The sequence below is a fragment of the Bactrocera dorsalis genome, chromosome 2 (genome assembly GCF_023373825.1).
Source record: "Bactrocera dorsalis isolate Fly_Bdor chromosome 2, ASM2337382v1, whole genome shotgun sequence".
Classification (NCBI taxonomy): domain Eukaryota; kingdom Metazoa; phylum Arthropoda; class Insecta; order Diptera; family Tephritidae; genus Bactrocera; species Bactrocera dorsalis.
Window position 1 is genome coordinate 23,813,380 of NC_064304.1, and position 21,585 is coordinate 23,834,964.

The 21,585-nt window shown below is 38.3% G+C and overlaps 1 protein-coding gene across 8 annotated transcripts in view; it reads right to left on the minus strand.

Annotated features, from left to right (window-relative positions):
- LOC105231102 (band 4.1-like protein 4) overlaps positions 1-21,585 on the minus strand; it is a 224,591-nt gene that overhangs the window by 172,226 nt on the left and 30,780 nt on the right. For 7 of the 8 annotated variants that reach the window (XM_049450541.1, XM_049450538.1, XM_049450536.1 and 4 more), the window contains exon 3: positions 6,323-6,353. The exons of the other annotated variant lie outside the window; for it this stretch is intronic. The gene's annotated coding sequence lies outside the window, so the exon portion shown is untranslated. The remainder of the gene's footprint in view (positions 1-6,322; positions 6,354-21,585) is intronic. 8 annotated transcript variants of the gene reach the window in all.

The following is a 21,585-nucleotide window of genomic DNA, read 5'->3' on the forward strand; positions in this document are numbered from 1 at the left end:
AATCTAAACTTCAAATAGAGAAGGTACATTCTTCTATGAGAGCGTCCAGTTGCTGGCGACCGCCGATGATATTGATATAATTGGCCTCAATAATCGCGCCGTTAGTTTTGCTTTCTTCGGTCTGGATAAGGAAGCGTAACAAATGGGTCTGGTAGTGAAGGAGGACAAGACAAAATATCTCCTGTCGTCTAACAAACAATTGTCGCACTCGCGACTTGGATCCTACATCAGTGTTGACAGTCACAACTTCGAAGTCGTAGATAATTTCGTCTATCTTGGAACAAAAATTAACACCTGGAAATCCAATGCAGAATAACTCTTGCCTGAGTAGGCAATTGAAAGTACGTTTTCGACGAACCAAAACGAAATTCTATAAGTCATCCATTATTTCTGTCATACTGTGTCGTGCAGAGGCATGGACGATGACGACATCTGATGTGTCGGCGTTAAGAGTTTTCGAGAGAAAGATTCTGCGGAAGATATATGGCTCTTTGCGAATTGGCAGCGTCTAATACTGCAGTCGATTGGACGATGAACTGTACGAGATATACGCCACGCCAATAACATCGTTCTGCGGATGTCGTGTTTTCTCCAACTCTGAGAGTGTTCGACGCAGTACCCGCAGGGGGAAGCAGAGGAAGGGGAAGACCTCTACTCCGTTGGATAGACTAGGTGGAGAAGGGTCTGGCTTCACATGTATGTTAAATATATTTCAAGGTTTTAGGAAGTAGAGAGACAGCCGGCATAACAATTTGATAGAATTTTAAAATATGTATAAAATGCTACAAGAAGAACTTGCTCGCTGGCTTTTGAATATCAACAGTTAAAAAAGTATTACAAAAGTTAAAATTTAATGAAAAAACTGGCAACATCACTAGAATTTCAAAGCAGCGAAAAATTTCCTGTGAATTTCGAATATTATTTAATTTAATTTAATTTTCGTGCTGCGCCCACTTTAATCGGCAGGCGCAGACAAAGTAATTTGCATGAAAACCTAAACAAAAACTACCGAATAAAAAGCCACAAAATTACACGCCAACACACCTCAAACGATTACACACACACATATATGTATACATGAATATAAATGCGTGTGTATGAATAAATATTCCTTTATAATGTGTCAATGCAATGAATTTTGATGGAATTCCTTTTGATAGCGTGATACTCGCAGACAGACAGACACAACAACTAAACTCACATGAGTATGCAAAGTGGCGCTGGTGGCGCAGGTGGTTGGTGGCGGCGCGTCGTGTGGCAGACGCTTACTGACTATTTAATTAAGGCAGTTTTCATGCAGCAGCGACAGTTCCATATGAATATGTAAGAATATATAAGAATATGTTTTCAGTGTGTCATTTGGCGTAAAGTTCTTTAACTTGTGACTCCTTGCCTCATGTTATTTCTTTAATGCTTTCGGGTATGCGATTTGCATACTTATTCGGGGTACAATTATACGAAGCACGCGCTTTATGGTAATTTCGCCAGAACATGGGGGCGGACTTTCAAAGTCATTGGTCATATTGTACTGATTGGGGTGCTTATTAATGTACATATATTTATAAAATTTTGTTTTCGATGTTTGTTTTTGGATATTTTCACATAATTTGGTATTTTCGAAGAATTTTTTCTTCCTTTCTAAGTTTATTTTGTTTGTGTTATTATTAACGCTAATTTATACAAATGACTTGTAGACATGCGACGAGCTTTAATTAGATTTTTAACCGTTAATTGTGGGTAGGAATAAATGACTGCTTTTGAACCGGGAAGATACACAAATACATGCACCTCTTCTATGTATAATGAAGATTCTCCAACTTTTAGTAGACAAAATATTGTGACACAAAGCATGGAAGATAATTTATGCGTGGGACAAATTTGATTATGGTAAACATTTAAGGGGTATTTCTGGTGTGAAATTAGAAAAAACGGTTATTTGTAGCGGGTCATCCAAGTAGAAGTACTTTTTTCCACAGAAGAATCAATTCAGCGCCATTCGCAGCAGATCATACTGACGTATGGAACGACTTAGAACATTTTACGTCGGGATCTTAAATTGAAATTGTACAAAATACAGCTTGTGCAAGGATTAAAGCCAGTCGATCTTCCCATGCGATATCTCTTTCCCTCTACGGGCTCTTGAAAAGTTCTAAGAAGATCCGAAGTTGTCGAGGCAAATTTTGTTCAGCGTTTTTTCTGCTTCAATAAAGAGATTCGAGAGCTGACATTTCATCAAAAAAAAACAACGGTTTGTTGTGGTTTTGGGCCGGTGGAATCGCGACATGATAACCGACTAGTTATTGTCTGAAATTGATATAATGTTATATGGGTTCGTTTAGGTATTTCCTTTGGAAAGGAGAACAAAAGATTTCGTGAGATTTGATTTCTAGTCGCGAGCCTAACTAATTAGAGTTTCCTGAAAGTTGATTGGACGCTTTGCAATGACAGCCGTAAAATATTCTCTACAACCCAATATAATATATTTCCGTAATTGATACCAATATAGCCTCACGTAGCAGTTAGAATAGGTAGGATGCCGTCACCTTTGCTGTGGCGCCTAATTGTAAATTAACTTTTATTTTTGCTAGGGCTTCAAGACAAATATTCAAAGTCTTCCTGTGCAGTAAAAGTGAATGGGAGGATTTAATCCTTGAGGAGTACCTTTGTAGGAGCATACAGACAGGTCGAAAAAGACGAATAGAATTAGGGATGGTATAGTGGAACCACGTATCAGCTTTTTCATGCTCCAAAAATGCGGAGATTATCTTAGAAAAAACCTATCACTAGGAAGGAAATGCCATTCTCAGTAAAAGGCAAGCGGTAATTCAGGCGATCTCGGCAATTGAAATGAAATTAACAGTGGCACCAGGTTTAACTGGGTTTCCGCGGGAAATAAAATCTTAGTAACATGAATCGATGGTAATAGCGGCATAATAGAGGAAATGAGCTAGACGATCTGTGGATGAAAGAAACTGTGCCAACTAGTCCAATAGTGCCGGAAGCATCTTTTGTGGGCCCCCATATATAACGCGAGGAGCTACGGAAAGAGGAAAGGGCTAGTAAAAAAACAGCACTGGTAACAAGTGCTTGGGCTTTAGTTAGTTAACGAGATTGTTTCTGGGAGAGAGAAGAGAGACACCCGAATACATACAAGGGGAAAGAAACAGACTATCGGGCTAATAAAGCCGATGAGCGAGCACATTATCGAGCCTTTTTGATTAGTGTTGGGTTAACAGGAGAGAGCACAATAGACCACAGGTCACAGTGCGTTCCTCAACTTTCAATGGTATGTAATTGATACTTTCTAATTTTTAAGATCTCATTAAAGGAGAGGAGTTTTTACATTTACATGGCAGGTCCATAGCCATCATTATCATAAAACATGCTCCGCAACGCTCTGAGATATACTAACATAGAGTAACGGTATACAACTCGTTATATAAGCAGGTTCAAAAGCGTTTCCATCGAGGAAATATTTACATTGCTAGCACGAATATACGAGCACTTGAAACCTCAACTTGTCAGCGTATCTGTCAGCAACATATCGACACAGAACTTTCAAATTCTTCAGTTTGCTTGAGGAATTTGTCTTATTTACGACTAACTATACATAGACAACTATCTGACTATGCGTTTATCTGACTGCATATACAAAATAAATTAATAAAAATTTTGTATATGTACATACACACATATATGTAGTATGTATATTCGTTGCACTGTCTGTGTGACTGATATTCGTTCTCTTTGGTTTTTTATGGGTTTTTTGTTGTTTTGCTTTGTGCTTATGTTATGTTGTTGGCAACTTCACACCTCAATCGTGTCGATTGCGTCAAGGTAATGGATCTTTCAACGCATAAACTTCCAGCACACAGGCACGCACACACTAACATATGTGTATGTCTGCATGTATATACCGATAATTAACGCTGCCTGGGGTTTAACCGCCTTCCGTGCTGCTTCTTCTTGTGTGCATAAGTAGAGATAATAAAGTTTTCAACATGAAATTTAATAAACCACAGCAGAAGCGGAAAACGCTCCATGATTTAGCAGCGTTGATGCACTCGTGGGTGTTATGACTTTGTTAATGGAAGTTTTCGTGGTTTTTATTGTGTTCCCATGCAGCGTGCTACACGCACTCTCTTAATTAAGTTGCGCTGTGATGTTGAGATTTTTTTACTTCTTTACTTTTATGGTAGCACTATGTTTCGCGGCTTAATCGGATAATTTCTGACATCACTCAGCATTGTGGACCATAAGAATTTAGAGCAAATAGTGGTGATTTACTTGTAGACAATTTTTACCTTAAGCCATAAACCCGTATCTCGTAAAAATCTTTCTAGGATAGTTCGGCAGTAAATCTGGAGTTACTTTCGAACAGCAAAAGTGCCACTGCTTCAATGAGGTGTTAATGACATCTATATATCTACGGCGTCTATATGCTTAATAATTTGTTCTAAGATTATACCTTGCTGCGTAAGTCTGAATTACATTCCGGAAGCCTGGAGACGAGTTACGTTCGTCCCGAAGGCTGGCGGGGGCTCCCACGTTACGGCCAAGGACTTGAGGCCATCATCCTCTACTTCTTCTTACTAAAAACTCATTCCGAGGAAAAATTTATCAGAAGCACTGTTGGGACCTTCCTTGATATAGAGGAGCCTTTCAATAACGTCCTGCCGAAAGCCACCGTAACTGCTATGGACGGTCTTGGGGTTGAATCAAACCTCCAACAACTCAAACAAAAAAAACGAGATAGTTTTATTCAGTAGACGATACAAGATTCCGACGGCACCGCTGCCACAATTGGGAGACATTCATCTGCAACCGGCGGATACAATAAAATTTCTGGAGACTACCCTGGATAGGTAGCTTTCATGGAAGTCGTATATCGAAGAGAGAACAAAACAAGCATCAATTTCTTTGTACTGCTGTAGAGGAGCCTATGGAAAAAGGTAGGATCTCTTACAGAAAGTTGTTCTCTGGCTCTACGACACCATGGTTATGTTCTATGGAGTGCTCATGTGGTGGAGGTCTCTAGAAAAGATACACTTGCAAAACAGCTCGAGAGCGTTCAACGGGCGGCGCTCATTAGCTTGTGTGGTGCACTAAGGTCCACTCTAACCATGGCCCTTAACGCCATTTTGAACATAGTGCCGTATAAATCGACGGAAGGTGTATGGCTGCGAAAGTTGAAATGTGACTCAAAGAATCTGGCTTCCTAAAACAACACGTCTCTGAAGACTCGGAAATCCTCACTCCCTTCGACTTCATACTAGATCACTTGGATCATGGAGTAACCAAACCGAGCTCTGTCGGCCCTGTGCGAATTTGTATTGCTACTAAGCGTTTTGCTTGTTTATAGATTGAATACAGGAGCTCTTCTTCTCTACAGCCTCACAATGGACTACATATAGTATTCCACGTGCGATGCCTGATCAGCCATCTAACCTATCCTCACCAAACCGAACTTTTGCTTTAAACAATAATCACTGCCAAATAACGTACAGATGCCTTGTCGAAAAAAAAATCCAGATAATGTCTTGAGTGTTATTGATATGTTTCTATGATAGATACATATGTATGTCCGATATCGACGGTTCCGACAATTGAGCAGCTTTTTGAGGAGAAAAGTCATGTGATCAAGTCGTAATGCCGATAAAGCTTAACTTTATAAATCTTTCAATTCCTTCACCATCTTTTTTCATAAAATGTACGAAAATCGTATTTCTGTTTATTCGAAAAATCTTTACGACTCTTACATTTACTTCGAGGCTGACGTATGTATACTATATATTCATTTACTGCCAGTTACCTAAATTACAGTTCTATTTACTTCATTTGCTTTGCTGCCTACTGTGACCACACCTTAACTCCTCGTTCACACTGCTTTATGCTTGGCACACACGCCTTGTTTGCTTGCCCATGAAATGCTAAGCGGAGGTTGCCACTTATGCTGGTTTGTATATAATTTTACTTCTGTACATAATCTGTGCGTTTGTATATTTGTATATAATTTTACCGCTATGGGAGGTATGTTATACATGTGTATGTATGTGTATATATAGATATTGTAGGCGTTTGTGTTTATGTAATTAACATCAACACCCGCCGCTTTGCTTGGTAAATGAGTAGTTTTGTATAGTCAATATTCGACAGGCCTTCCTGAGCGATCAAGTCAATGCCGCATTAGATATTTGTATGTATGTTTTCAAGTGTGTACATATTTTAAATTTAAAAAAGATAAATCACGTAAATATTATCAACGTGTTTAATATAGACAGCATTTTTGAAGTTTTATAATTCTTCATACCAAATAACTTACCATTTTCGCTGCGATGCTGGAACGACAGAAACTGTGGAAGGTAAGAAAAAACAAAGATATGAGTTAATTAATAAAATCGTTTTTATTTAGTTAAAAAAATATGAAAACTAAAAATATGACTTGTGTATTTTAAATTAATCAAAATATGCACTTCCCAATGAGAACTTTCGAGGAAGGTATTTAATGAAGTCAAGTCAAAGAAGAGCATTGGACTCATAGATTACATACGGTTTACAATATTCAAAGAAATAATGTCAAGTCAATATTTTTTTATTTATAAAATCTGTTCCGCTAAAATAAAATGAATTTTAGAAACTAGAAAAACCAAGTATCACTTCTATTTATTCATATTGAAGCTGCAACAAAATTCTATACTATTTGCAAAAAATCTATAATCTTCAACAAACCTAACCCAACTTTAATCTACAACCTTGGTTACACGCCCGTCAGTTAACTGATCGATTTGGCTACGCATTGCATTCTTTCATACTTCGCGAATTCCGCACAGTCACTATGCGCCACCTAGACAACCACTCCTTTCATTCCATTGACATTATCACCCGGTAACAGCAAAACCCCACCAACTCACCACCACACCGAGCAACTCATCAACGCCCTTACGCATTTTGTAATCCCGCAGCTAAAACGCATCGACTACAACTTTAATCGCTTTAAATCCGCACAATCGCTATGCGGCGGCGTTGCATTTTAATTTGTGCGCATGCGCAGCCACGCTGTAATACGGTTCATTAAATGCGTGCCGCATGATGCATGTGGCATGCTACATACGAGCATTGCCATGCTGCTCAACTGTCACTGCTGTCTGTTGTTTGCTGTCAGCTTAGTTCACAATCAATTTAAATGCAATGCCGACGACTGACACTGCCAGCCCAGCTATAGTCGTACAATAACGCTGACAACAACAATAACAGCATATATACAATAATAACTGCATTAGCGACGGCGCAGTTAATATAACAATTATTTTTACTTGTTGCACTTTAGTGGAAAATTGCACAAAAACTCTATGGATTTATGGACTTCGGAGTTCATTATTTCTGCTTGGCTTTCTGCTTATGGTTTCTTTGTTTTGTGGCTGTCCATGTGATGAACGAACTCGACAAAGTCAATGCAATTATAGCGACAATATTGCAACACGCAACATGCAACATGCTGGCTAACAAACAGGCGAACAGCCAGCAACAACATTGACATTGTCATTCAACTTGGGCGCTCCAGCTGTGACACAATATGATTGGCGCATACATACTGATAATCATGTAAACATAGCCACGTGGCATGTCAAGTTCTCTGCAATCAATTGAACTAGTTAGAAGCTAGTTTAGGACTAGTCAGCCAACTGTTCGTTTTTCATACAAATTATGGATATTTTTATGGGTGTTGTTCTGTGGACTATGCCAGTTTTCGGTCAGAAACATCCAGATCCACACTAGTTCCAAAAATAGCAAGTAGAAATGTTAGCTTTGAATGCATCGAAGCTATAGGATTCTTGCCTAAATGCTTTATCTTCGTAACAAAAGTAAAATAAAAAAATTCACGTTCGACATTCGTACGAAGTTCCTCAATCGTCTCTGGCTGGTTGGCATAGATCATAGAATTGACGTAGCCCACAGGAAATAGACAAACTAATGAGCCTCATCGCTGAAGATGAAAATCGGGATCATTTTCAAGTTGTTGTTCAGCCCAATTCACGAACTTACGACGATTCGGGTGGTTAAGCGGCTGTAGTTCTTCCTTCATTTGATCTTGTACGGATGTAGGCCAAGACCTTTTCGAAAAATTCGCCACAACGATGTCACAGAGATCGCTTGAGAACGGCGTGTGAGAGACTGATTTGGGTATTCCTGCCCAAGCGGCAGCAATATTCTCAACACTACGAGAACTTCTTTGCCTCACTGGTACGGGAACATGTCGTCGTTTACTGTCACTATCGGTCTACTTTTGTAACGTCGTTTTGAAAACACCCTTTAGATAGCTCGTCAAATGACAAAGCTTTCCATTCAAGCACTGGATTCCTATCGTTTACTTCGTATGGCAGCTATACGCTATAGTGATCCGATATCGGCGATTTCGCCAAATGAGCAGCGTCTTGGTGAGAAAAAGATGTATGCACAATTTATCGTCAAAAACTGAGAGACTAGTTCGCATATACTTTTAAGAAATACCAAGCTGTTTGAAGTCTCGGCTAGCTTTAGAATTGATTTTCAGCTCAGAAAGTTAGGAATTGTCTAGACAGAGAGCTTCTTGCAGAATTCCATTAAAAGCAAAAAACTGATCATTTATAAGAGTCTTGCGAAAAAAACTCTGGATTATTTGTGGAAGACTTTTGAGGAAGCAGTTCATCACTAAAGTATTTACAATTATGAAGCGCATGGAAGTTTTGAACTAATCGTGCCCCAAAATCATAAAATATTAATTTTAAATTAATTATTAAAAGACTGTCCAGAAAGTCGATCATTTATTACAAGCTATCGCGCCAACGAACAACTTAAATACTGTTCCACTTCGCATCTGCTTTACACTAGCGTTTTTAAGAAGACCTGAAGACTGCGGTAAAATCGGACAGTCCTTAAGAATACACATACATATGTAGGTACCTACAAAAATAATATTTTCATTGTGTGTATTTTAAACTATAAATTCGTAGAAAAATCGTTCAAGCGGATTATGACGCAAATCGACTTTGACAGTTTTGATGTTGACGTTTTTCTTCTTCTTGCGATAATTACTTACACATTTACGTAAGCTGTCATTCAGCATTACAAGTAATCATTATTTTTTTTTTGTTTTTGATTTGCTGTTGGATTTTCGGCTATTTATAGTGGAAACTAGAAGTTTTAATTAATAATTATGCTTGATGTCATGTTCGGAGAGGTTTTGGAAGTTTAATTAAAACCGTAATACTTAATTCGAATATGGTGCTTCAGATAAAATTTTTCCTCAAGTGGTCTTTGTAATTTCTTCATTAAAAATTGGTTGTATTTTGTTGTGGTGAACCAAAGAATTTGTTGAGATAAAATCTGGTAAAGTTAAATCAAGTGGTTTATTCAAAAGAGCAATCCAATAAGAGCTTAGCTTGCATAAACAAACCAAAAATTTTGGAAAAATTTGCGGACATTATATGAGTGATTATAGAGAGTACGAAATGACGCTTCTGTCTTTGAATTTATTGCAACAATAATAGCTCATCTACAGACGATTGATTATCAGACAAGTGACACATAACAATGACAAATACGTTTGCCGAAAGAAACACAATCAACAACTAAACGACTCGGGATAAAAAAGCGAATCGAAAGCACATCTGAGGAATAAATACATTTGCATATCGCCACTTCCAGCGCCTCAAAAATTGCAGGCAATTTGAGTCATTACCGGCGATTTGTTGCTGGAAAATGATATAGATAAATGTTAACGCAGCATTGAAAGAGAAACTGGTGAGAGCGGTAAGGCGGGAATTATCGAATAGATGCAAGCTATCAAAGCAACATTATCTGTCATTACAATAAGTGAGCAATTATCAGGATTGTTCTGTCCATCACTTGGATATGCAACTGGTTGCTTGGAATGATGACTCCTTGATTTAACCACTTTGCAAGGCTCGGGTATCACTTTTGATTGCCAACTGACTGGTATGATGTGGTTTCATCGATATGCACATTCACACATATGTATAGATGTGTGTGAACACATACACCCAACAGGCATGACCGAAACATAATTATCTTAAAATGATACTAGTAAAGCAATCAATCGACTCGATTGCAATCATTATGATAACTGCACAGGTAGCAGGTAACAACTTGTACATATATTCACGTAAATACATATGTACATATACATATATATATACATATATATACATGTATATATATGCGTTAACTCCAATATCATGATGTGGCAGTGCACTGCGGCTGATGAATAACGAATCGTTAATGGCGCTGATGCAACAAGTGTGGTTTTAACTGACTGCATGCATCACATACATATCTCTGCTTCCATTTGTGCATGTATGTATGTTAAGCTATGTGTATTATACAGCATAAGCTGCAGATAATGTTGTAAGTGCATGCATTTTCGAAATCAAATTGCCATTTCACCGCAACATTAACGTGTCTATGATTCAGCAGCTAGACATATGATTAAAGTACTCCTCGAAAGTACATACTTATAGGTACATACAAACATCTTTATGCATATATACCATATAAGGAATTATAAAATCATGCCGCAATGAAGTAATCAACAAATTGTGGCAAGCGCACAAACATTTAGAAATATTAAAATGAAACCGCAAAGGAAATGTACTTCAGCTCAAAGACACAAAAGCGCAAAGCTCCACATTTTTATACCCTTGCAACATGTTGCTACACAGTATAATAGTTTTGTTCACCTAACGGTTGTATGCAACACCTGAAAGTAATCGAGAAATATATAGGTTTATATAGGTATAAATAATCAGTATGAGGGAACGAGTTGAAAATTTCAACGAAATCCAGATGACTGTCTGTCCGTACGTCCATGCAAGCTGTAACTTGAGTAAAAATTAACGTATCTTGATGAAACTTGATACACATGTGCCTTGGCAAAAAAGTCAGTCCATAGACGGACATAACCGGACCACTGCCACGCCCACAAAACGCCATTAACCGAAAACGTATAAAGTGCCACAAATAAGCATTAAAAAGTTAAAGAACTCTCATTTGCCACTAGGAATCGCAGTAGCAAGGGGCACGATGGCCCACAGTCGACTTTTAGGTAAAATCACATACCTCGGGACCCGATGAACCGATTTCGATCCGTGTAATTATTCTCACATTCACGAAAATGAGTGAAATCGAACTACAGATACCGAATATGAGGACCCCAGTATTCATAGCTCCCTTTTGACCGATAATATCTGCCAATATATGGGATACATAAATGGAATTCAGGGAAAATGCTCTCCTGATAATAGTTTTTCTGTGTATGAAAAATTAGTTGAATCGGGTCAATACTTCCTAAGCCCCCGTGTACATAATATACTGATTTTCGAACTTTTGGGAGACTTTATACCCAGAATTTTGGAACATCTGGCTGATTACTCCATATGATTGGTGATTGCATGTGAAGTGCGTTAATGGCAACAGAGCGGACGTGCTTCAATAGTAAGTAATAAGTGTGGCAGATGAGAAGGTGCTGCCGCAAATTTCGAAAGGTTCAAAGACAAAAATTCTTCGAAATAATCGAAAGCTATGAGACGCAAGAGAAAACTACTCCTACTGATGTATTTGATAGGGCAAATTAGCGGCCTAAACATAATTTGCGATCCTAAATGTGAAGCAGTTTTATGGAACAAAAAGAGGTTTTTTTAGTACATGGATTACTTCTTCTTCTTAATTGGCGTAGACAACGCTTACGCGATTACAGCCGAGTTAACAACCGCGCGCCAGTCGTTTCTTCTTTTCGCTACGTGGCGCCAATTGGATATTCCAAGCGAAGCCAGGTCCTTCTCCACTTGGTCCTTCCAACGGAGTGGAGTAGATTACTTTGTTCACTTAAAAGTCTTATAAAACTTGAAAAAGAAAACAGCAAGAGCCAGCAGAGTTTAAACGAGATCACGTGGGGCAATGCATTGATTAGAATATAGTGTTGGAAAAAAGATTTGAAGTCGCAAAACAGAAATCGCTAAACATACGAGATCTCGAGATACTGTACAGATTCGTCATAAATTGTGACGCCAGCGAGTAGAAGCTTTCATTTAATTATCTTTAGTTAAAAATCAAACTTAATGAGTTTCTTGGAGAACACAGACAAGACGAAATATCACTCAAAGACAATTGTTTCGAAGGTGCAATATATTTGGACTAATTTGAGGACAAGGTCAGGTGGTAATATTAGGGCAACACTCAAATAGAAAGAATTGCATATGAAGTGTGGGAGAGAAAATGAAGTTTTACTTTGTATCTTGATTTGGTCTATCTGCGGTCTTGGCTGAAAATATTAAAATTCCCAGAAGCCTTAACGATTAAAAATTGTTTAAATTTTGCTGTTTAGAAACTTTACATAAGAGTTTTCGACCGAAAATCTGTGAAACTGTTATACGCAGGGTTCGCTTGTAAACCATTAACCGAATAAAAGTAAACTTCCGCTATGAAAAAATGCTTGACAAACGTGTTTCTTAATAAATTAAGTTGATATATGATATATACATACATATTAGACATATATCGTAGATGTATATATAGCTACTTATAGATATATTCTACATACCAATTTGCGCTCACACCCTTCTCATATATTTTTTGCTCATAGTTTCTGCATACATACATACACACATACTATGCAAACATATTATAATATATTGCGAAACAAATGTTTTTCTTGTTCGCTTGCGCCTATTTGATTGATCTCTGTGTCCACTTCAAGCTCAATCATAAGTTCATTAAAAAAATTTTGCTTTGAGAAATACAACTGAACGCGCGGTTTTAAATACTTGAAGCAAAAAATCAGAAAAAAAAAAACAAAAAAGCAAAAGTAATATCGTCAAAATAATAATAAATCAATTCCGAAGCCCACGCTTACCTACGCAACAACAAAAGCAACATGAGAGCTAAATACATATAACCATATATTTGTATATGTATCGCCAGCCGCCTTGTCTAGCTTTATTGACCGTCAGTACCGAGCAGCATACAGAACAGCTCTCAGCATTATTGCCAAATTAAAGAAAAAATCTGTTGCCACGCCATTTAATTTATTGTAGATTTTTGCATATTTTAGACATTCAAAACACACACAGGCACATGACCACTTGAAAGCAGTAAATACGCACAGCTTACCTACATGTCTGCATGTATGTATGTATGTGGGTATCGTAGACACCTGGTCAACAGTGCGTGGGCAAAGTTTATGTTTGTACGGTTATATTCCGCATTTGCTTAAGATGTTCTTGGCCACTCACAGATAAGTAATTGAACCGACCACTTGCTGGGGCAATCAAGAAGTTAAGAACTTAACTATTTGTATACATTGTAATTGTATCTTAGTTTAAATAGAACTCGGTTTGGAAGAGAAAAAAATCTAAAGGCTTAGTAGTGCATAGTTAGAGCCCAAAATGATAAAATATTTTGACTTTGTAAAACTTTGGACTTTGTTCTACCAATTGATAATGAGATATTCCTTAATAGTTGATCAGGTATGTTAAGGTAGTGTAAAGTCTGAGTATATTAAGTAGTTATGGGGTGACGACAAACACAATTCGTTTGCTTGCCGAATAGATCTCAAAGTTGTAAGCTCATTACACAAACCTTACAACTCTCAATCATAATTATTTAGAATCTTCTACCAGCTGAAAAGATGCGAATATTCTATTAGAGGAGGAGAATAAAATCCATGTGTTTAGTAATTAGACCTTAAGATATACGAGTATAAATACTATAGTTCAGTAGAGCTTTCCATGGAGGATGGTGGAGTATATTTGCGGTGATAACGTCGCCACAGAAGTCACACTGGCTGCTATTTAGAGGGTTTTTTTCAGGTTCCCAGATCGTAAGAGAATTGAATTTTGGAAGCATATATATTTTTACCAAAATTATTTTAAAAATTTTAATATCTTTAGATATACATTTACCATATATACAAAGAGAACTTTGTAATCTATGAGACGAGTTACCGCAGGACTTAAACGGAGAACATGCCTATAAAGCGGCTTTTAGAGTCAGTTACAAAAAATTTAAACGTATTTTAGGAAAACTGCCTCTCTCTGCGTTTTTGAAAACCAAATGCATCTTTGCTTCATCGCATGAACTTAGAAGTCTTTACACGGCTGTGAACTGATGATGAATGCGGGACAGAACTCCTTTTAGCGCTACTACGAGGAATAAGACTCACGTATGAGTATAATTTTAGGTTAGGATAGATCTACAGGTCCTTAGTACATTGAGCTGCAAAGCTCCTCGAAAGACGAGTTGAACAGAAACAGAAGAAATGTTCCAGCATCTCTCTCAAGCCTACTTCTCTGCGTTCTGCTGAACTTTCGAGGCCGTGTGAGTAAAAATCATATGTGTTTTTCTTAGGGACTCTTGCATACGATCTTGTCGATGCTGCATGCCCTATGGCATATCACCCAGATCTGTCTGCCCACTCATTTGGAAATTTCATTTTTTGCCGTTTTCAGCGGCCTACGCATTTTTTGTACTGTTTCGGTAGCGGGTGCCATTTTTGGCAATCTCATTATCTATTTCGTTTCTCAGATTTTCTTTCTGGTCTGAAACCTAATATAAATGTAATTGCTTTCCGACAACCACTATGTCTCCTGGGATCCGATGGGATATTATTGCCTTAATTGTTGCCTGGCTATCGACGTATATATTGATCTTCTTAACGTTGTTTGCTGTGTTGTGAGCTAGCTCAGTCGCTTTTCTGACCGAAAAGACTACTGTCCGGAAGATACTGAAGTATTATGACAGCTTGAAAGATACCCTAAGATCCAGTTCTGGCGCCCGCTACGTTAACAATTTTCCTGAGCCAGATACCCTCTTCTGGTGGGACCTTCTCTCCCAAATACAGCTTGACGATATGTCGGCTAATAAATTGTCTTAAATAGTACACGACTCTCATACCCTCATAAATCAGAACACCGACATTTTATCTCTCTTTATGGCTGTTATGACATGTATCTTACTAATAAATCGATTACATAATATGCAGAGTTCTCGTCCTCATTTGAAATTACATACTCTACGTAAAATCAAGCCGAGATCAGATGAAATAAAATATAAGCTAATTTTTTTTTGAGGAATGAATAGTTCTTATATAATCTTTTGAGAACTTTCGTCTTTAAAAGAGATTTTATAGTACATGAAATTTTTTGAAAAAACTTTAGACATTTTTTGATATTCATTGACTCCGTCTAACACAATCAGTCATCGCATGTCTGTTACTTTTTCGCAATTAGCCAATCTATGTGCGAAAAATGGCAGAAATTTGAAAAATATTGAAAACCTTTCATGACTAATACGAAATTATCGCGGGCAATCAGTGCAATTGGCAACAATCGCCGGTCGTACATAACAGTACACCTTTAATTGGCATGCAAATGTAAATAGACTCCGCTTGACACACTTCCGTTCGCACACATGTTGCATGCCATAAGGGCAGCACATTACGCCAGCGGCAATAATAGCAGCCAATCATAGGAAAAAATTAAAAAAACTGAATAAAAAACATAACGGATAAAACGACCACTTCACTCGGGCAGCAAGCGCAAGCGAAAATTTATAGCGTGCGAAATATGATGCATTCCGATGCTGTAGCCAACACCAACAACAGGCGGCCGCAGCACAACGCCAACGTTGCGTTGCCGTATTGGTCGGCAAAGACAAGATCTGCAAAGGTAGCTGCGGTGGCTGTCACTGTTGCCACTATCTTCATATGTTGGTCGTTGCCATTCATGCGAACACAGCTTGGCCGCTCGGCCACTTGGCCGTTTGTACGGCTGCGAATATTGCAATTAGTGTTCGATGGCAATTGTTGCTGCTCCTGTTGTTGTTATGTGTGCGCTAGCCCCGACAGAAACAACAAACAACCAGCGAAGTGGTAAGGAGGAAATCAGAAAACACACATGGATAAGGTACACAATAGTAACCGTTACAATAACAGCATCTTACCACACTTTACCGTTTTGTACACAATCGACGAAACGATTTCAATGGTCTTTTGTTTCTGTTTTCAGTTTTTGTTTTTCTTTCTTTTTCGCCTGTGATTTCCTTATTCCTTATATCATGCGTACGATGTTGTTGGCGTTGTTGTTGTTATTTTTTGCGTACTTGTGAAACGCTCTCCAACTGTGGCAAGGTAAGAGTGTTGCTACACTTGGCTTTCCAATACGGTGTTGGGGGCCAGAGTCGTGGGGAAGAGGGGTTCAGGATGGATCCAAAATCTATTTTCATCACACCTATTTATCTTCTGAAACCCGAGATAGCTGGTTTTTTAGATATTCGAAGCGCAAAGGAAATCTATGCCGACACCTACCGATTGCTTAAAGAGGAACTTGCAGTCCACTGACATAAAAGCTCTCCGAGTTTTTTTCTTTTTTCGGCTTTGGGATAAAGTAACTCGATTTGTGATCGAATAGGAGCTGCGATGTGTGTACTGCGATCAGCTTTTCAAAATGTCACATTAGAATTAATCTATTGGGTACACTTGAGACAAAGCTCGATACTATTGTCAAAGCTTAAGAGATGGAACCTTTTATTTCTTTATAAAGTCCATTAATGTCACAAAGCTCAAAGCAAAAAATTCTCTCCGCGAGATTTATTAGAGTAACAGTCAATTATAACCTTCATGAGGCATTCCGAGAAGGTAAGAAACCGCACGGGACTCTTAGAGTAACATCCCGACAGTTGGGATCTGGCACGAAAGTAGATGTAGCGAATTATGTAGGTTATTTCTTCATCTATCCACAGTCTGTTGCCTTCGGAGTGTAGATTTCAGAACTCAGTAATGGTATTTGCAATATTTTAAATTCACTTTTTCTCAGTAATACTCTAAATTATTTTGGGGGTTTCCTCAACGTTTTCCAAAACTAATTTTGTGACTTAACCAAGTTCGTAGTATTTTCTGTCTAGACTCAATATAGTTTTATGTCCCACTAAATGCCACCGCTAGCGAGTCTCCCACTCAACAATAACTTGACTACCGCACTGCTTTTGGAATTCTACACCAATTGTCACAATGTTGTAAGCGCGAAATGCCTGACTTGCGAATGTGCCGCATACCCATGTATGTAGTTCGGTATGTAAGTGCAAGAAATAGCCACTTTTGTCGTTGTTGCTTGCAACAAAAGGAATACAATATTGCCCAAGGTAAAAACAAATGAAGTATAAAGTTAAAGAAAAAAAAGAGTGATTGAAAGACAAAAAACAACGAACGAAAAATGTGTAAAGAACCAAAACAAATTGCCATTTGCGGAAGGTGTTTGCATTATTGACAGCACAACAAGGCATTGCAACGACGAGTGTGGCATTCATGTCGCCTGTAAGCGAGTGGCAGGCGGCAAGTGGCAAGTTGTCGGCAAGTGGGAACACATTGAGTTGTCAGAAGAGCCATATAATGCACGAACGAAGTGTGCGTACAGATGGGTGAAGGGCCTTTTCTGAAACCGAAAGAAGTACACATAACTATGAATATTTGTAAGTATGTTTCTAGGGTCGCTTTGTTCTGTCTTACGATCTTTTGAAATGAAACGTTCGTTTTCTCGACAAAGCATCGTATGAAATCTGTCGAATTAAAGATGACTTAAGTTGAACTTTGTCAGGTTATCTGGAAAAGTCAAGTAATTTTAGTTAGAATTCGATATTGAATGGATGTTCGAATGGATGAAAACACTCCAGCTCTGAGAGTATTTGACACATTACCCACCGAGGGAAGCAGAGGAAAAGGACGACCACTATTCCGTTGGGGAGATCAGGTGGAAAACGACCTGGCTATACTTGGAATCACCAAATCGCCCCAAACAGCCAAGATAGACCTACAGATTAAATTCTCCGACGAAAATACTTGTCAACTCGTTACAGTTATTTTGATTTAAGAAGTTCAAAAATTAAGATATCCTAGGGGTGCTACACAACAGGCTAAATCATTCGAGGTGCCTTTTTATGCGCAAGTTTGTTGAAAAAGTTAACTCGGAATAAGTTGATTAAAAATTATATGAATTTAATATACGTAAAAATTTGTGACCTCTGACTAACGGTACATAATAATATCCGCAAATCCGCCTGATGACCGAAACCGCAGCACATTAAAAGTCAAAAGTTGCACGCATTCTGGACCACAAGTAGCAAAGATAAAGCGGAGAAAAAAAACCAAGACAAAGAATTGGGTTTAAAATAACACGATTGAGGGAACTGCAACTAACGCCAAACGAATTGAGAAAGTGGGTGTAGTCAAACGAATCTGGACAGCTAAGTGACGGAGAAATGTGGCCGAAAGACCGAATAGAAATGCACAAAAGCCAAAGACTTGACAGGCGTGACACAAAAGTAGTGGGTAGCAGATGTTGAACCGAACCAAAAAGGAGCAGAGCGCGAACACACTAGTGTGTGAAGTAGGAGTGGAGTTTGAAGGTGAAGGTAGGCGGCTGGCGACCAAATGCGCTTATCATTGCAGACATTACAGCACGCATGCCGAGCTAGTAGAATCTCATGCCGGAGGAGCAGTATGCCGCAGCTGACCATTTGGGGGCAAATAACGATGGCAGCAAGTAAATAGCGCGGAAGCAGGGAAAATGAAAGAGGAAGAAGGAAAAATTTAGAAGAACAAAACTTCAAATAATGCGGAGCTAGAAAGAAACCTACGGCGTTGCAATGCTGTTCAGCATTAGGGCAACATTGAACTCTTGGCCGGCTCGCCAATCCAGCCGGTCGAGCAGTCGGAAGACAGACACAAAAAGACCGGCGGATACAGAGCAAATAAGCGGTCACAAGAATCACGTTCTTGTCGCTGTTGCAGTCAACTGACAAGATACGCCGGCAATAGCAACAGCAACAATAACAACAACAAGAGGTTAACTGCATTAGTTATGGCACTGCAACAACAGAGCGACGACTGAAATGACAGCAGCGGCAATGGCAGCAGCAACGCCTCCGCCGTGTTCGATTTCGCAATTGTCTGTCAGCTTGTCTGCCCGTCTACAACTGTCCGTCCGCTAGTGTTGCGCATTGCAGTGCTGTAATGCCACTCCAAGCTGAGTCATGCTAGAAATTAGCTCACATTTTTCAACGTAACTTAGAAATTGGAAAATAGCAAAGCGACTACAAAGTGTAGAAATCTTAATAGTTTGAAACCGAATTCAGCCAAAGTGGCTTTAAGTCAGCTTTTTGGCGTCGTGTACAGCCGTTTCGCTTGTTTGGCAAATCGTTAAATTGCTTGGGCCAGAAATAAAGGCGAAAATTGTAAATTATGCTTGCAAAAGCTTAAACGGGTAATTGAGTGCCTCCTTTGTTGTCTAATGACTGCGATACTTCATGCGCTAATTCAAATGTATACATTTTAGTTTTTTGTTATTTTTCTAATTTTTCAAACATTAACAAATGTCAAGGCTCCGCTCGTGTTTCATTGTAGTCTCCTTTCGGTCGTTATTGATATTAAGTCATTAAAGAGAGGAGTTGAGAAAAAAATTCTCACCACTAAAGCTTCACATTAATAACAGAGCTGCGGTAAAGTTCTTACGATTTACAATGCACAAAAAGAAAGAATACCAAAAAATCGCATTAAAGTAAAAAAGCCATTTAAGCAATGAACATTAGGGTGATTCAATAAAAATATATATTTTTTTTTTTCGTTTGTTACTCGGAAAATTATGTTACTAGACACCTCTAAGAAAGCATCTCCAAAAACCTATTCATTATGATTTTTTTCATTGAGTTATGAAATTTATAAGAAATAAAAAATTTTCCCAAAAATAATCAAACTTTAATTGTTAATATCTTTTAATCGGTTGGTTTTACGAAAAAATCATAGGAGACCTTTTTTGTAGAGCATTCAATTTCCTACAAAATTTAAGAAACAAGATATTTTTTTCAAGTAGTTGGAAGCGAGATATAAATTTTTCTATCTGATAATAAGATAAAATAGGAAACTATATGTAGGAGGGCCTTCCCGTTACAATTAAGAAGAGAGGCCTTCTCAGAGGTGTCTAGGAACCTATTTTTCCGAGTACTAAACGAAAATTTTTTTGAATCACCCTAATGAACATATACTGAAATTAATGCGATCATTTGTTCTTTGAAGTTTTTTTCAAATATTTTTAACATTTCGTTTTGCATTTTTAGCTAATAAACGACGTAACTATGGAAAGCGTGGTCTTGCATTTGGAAGGCAAATTGACTCTAACTCATAACTACAAGTCCATATATAACTACTCACTACTACTACTCAGCTCTATACAAATACTCGAGAATCCCAACAAAATAGCAAGAGAAATTAATCCAAGAGTTCGGAGAACAGTTTTTCAGAGTTAACTGCGCTTGAGTACGAGGAAGCAGTTTCTTTAGCATCATATCATCATGCAATAGTTTTTTTGAAAAACATCGAAATACTTATCACATTCTTTGAAGAAAAAACTTTCATGTGACGTAAAAAAGTAACAGCAGAAAGAAGAGATTGGCTGGAAGCAGTAAGAGGTGTCAAACACTGCGCTTGATCTCCAGTAGTATCTGGACTTTAATAAAGCGTTTGAAGTGGCTCACTATGTAAAGTGAAGCTTTTTCTAATATATGTAGGTTAGGTTAGATGGCTGATCGAATATCCCACGTGAACTGCTATATGTAGTCCTTTCTGAAGCCATAGATAAGACGAACTCCTGCCAATACAAATTTGCATAGGCGTTTAATTTCAACGCTGGCTTCCGCGAAACCCAGATATTTAGTAGTAGAACACAAGAGGATACAGAAGCACCGACCCACTCCCATTCTATCGATAGCGGCTGTATGGTGCCGTTCCTTTGCTAGCTCAGCTTTACAATTTCCGGCGATTCCACTATGACCCGCCACCCATACCATTCTTATTACAAAGATACACGATGCTATTAAAAGCGAGGTTAGACACTCCTCGACCAACCCTGAATGCACTGCAAAAGAGTACAAGGCTACTATCGCCGCTCTGACATCAGAGTGTAACATACTACGTTACAAAATGTTTAAGTCGACCGAACGTGTAAGTCAATTGTTCAAAATATCTAACATTAAAATATTATACCTAACAACAATCCCGGAAATGATGGTGACCTGTATATAGACTCGACTTGAAACCCTAACATAAACTGACGAACTTTCATACTATTAAGTAGTTAAGTAAGTAAGTTAAACAAAAGAACAAAATATATAGTATGTGCACATGTTGGGTAGTGAAATTTAACCGACTGTGAAGACATATCTCACCTACTTTTCAGGTTATAAGTTCTATTCAGCTTAGGTGCTTAGCGATACAGAAGGAGCGTCGTCACTGAATCTATGAGTACACACAAAAGTATTCCCTTGGTTCCTTGCTTTTAACATTTCGTGCAGCATTCTTGATCCTTCAGCCTCACTCTGCTGGCGTACGCCCAGACCAGTGAGTATTCCAACCATTTTCCTACAGTCCCTTCTATCGGGAGCCGGTAAGCATTTTGAATATCTCTGATCAGTTAGCATCTCTTTCTATATTTACGCTGAATCTTTGTTTACAATTGAAAAGTGGGATCGTGTAGTCAGTGGCTGCCA